The sequence below is a fragment of the Penaeus monodon genome, chromosome 25 (genome assembly GCF_015228065.2).
Source record: "Penaeus monodon isolate SGIC_2016 chromosome 25, NSTDA_Pmon_1, whole genome shotgun sequence".
Classification (NCBI taxonomy): Eukaryota; Metazoa; Arthropoda; class Malacostraca; order Decapoda; family Penaeidae; genus Penaeus; species Penaeus monodon.
Window position 1 is genome coordinate 2,263,043 of NC_051410.1, and position 1,388 is coordinate 2,264,430.

A 1,388-nucleotide genomic window follows, 5' to 3' on the forward strand; every position below is an offset into this window, starting at 1 on the left:
TCTGTCTTATTTCCGGTATCAACTTTAGTTAAAAAATGAAAATTACTAAGTTATGCAAGCGACAAAGCGTTGATACTCAGCGATATATATATAATCTTACCTATAACAGCCCAGCTGGTGCCCAACACGAACCAGCATGGCCATGTCAACAGTGCTTTGGTTCTGGCCATGTTTGGGTTCAGGGAAAGGACCAGTTCATGCTACAAATGAGAAAGTTTTTTTTTCCCCGAAGTAATGTCCAGGTTCGCAGACGTCCGGGCTGAGAGGAGGTATCGCAGCGTCGCACTTGTTGATTTTCGCATACGAGTCTCTCACCTCTGCGTAGGAGAGTGAACTGTCAACATGTAAGCAACAGAATAACCCTTGGGCCAATCAGGGTCGCCGGCACTGAGTCTCGCATAACCATAGCAGTCCGGGGATACACACATCCAGCGTGGAGAGACAGCGGCGGCGATTCCCCTCCCCGAAAAAAATAAAGCGGCAGCCACGTCCTCGCTTGGCTAGAACGCCGACCCAGAGGGAGCGCCGTCGAAGTCGACCTCCACCCGACCACGGCCCGAGCCGCACTGCCGTCCCGGAGCTCCGAACGCCTCGGAGTCTCTCTCTCCGACCCAGCTGAGGCGAGTAAGGAGGCCGGGGCACGGCGACGGCACCAGGGGTACGGGGGGACCTCTGACCCTCTCCTCGTGCCTCGCTCCTCTGGTTCATTATCATAATATTTGGTCCGAAGTTCACTGGTATGTAAGCTATGTGAAGCCTTTCCTCCACATACAAAGGGGAAGCACATTGCGATGTAGCGGAAACGAGTAAATCATCAACAGAGTTATAATGATCATTATCTTCTTTCTTTTTTTGTTCTAGTTCACATGTTACTACTGCTTTTGTTGCGGAATAACAGCCAAACAATAGATTTTGCTTAAGCGGATAATTCTATTTTAATGTTTGAGCTCATTCACTTTTCCTGAATGCATTTTGTTAACTGCAATATTCAATAGAAACGTTGTGCAATATACAGATTGTGTTTTTTTTTTCGTTCAATATGCAGGATAAGAAACCATTAAAGTCGCACACTTTAATCACTTTGCTTTATCTTACAGCGATCTAAAAACACGACCATAAAAAAGGAAATAGCTTTTAAAATATGTAACAGGAAGCAGACACTTTATGATAATGGTGAAGTGATGTAACACTGTTGCGTCATACTAGCATATAGGCTTTGTTCTGTTTATTACCATAGAATGCCATACACAGAAAGGGTGCTTTGGCTGTGTATTGTTCGGAATACTACTTGATGGAAAAAAGTGGTCAGGCCCATTATTTGTGTGTTTACTTTTCGCATTTTGTTTAAGTGAATTTGTACAGTTATGTTGTAGCAATATCATATCCTG

The 1,388-nt window shown here is 44.7% G+C and overlaps 1 pseudogene; it reads right to left on the minus strand.

Moving 5' to 3' along the window:
- The window catches only part of LOC119589481, a 57,811-nt pseudogene extending 57,220 nt beyond the window's left edge, over window positions 1–591 (minus strand).
- Between the last annotated feature and the right edge of the window lie 797 nt (window positions 592–1,388).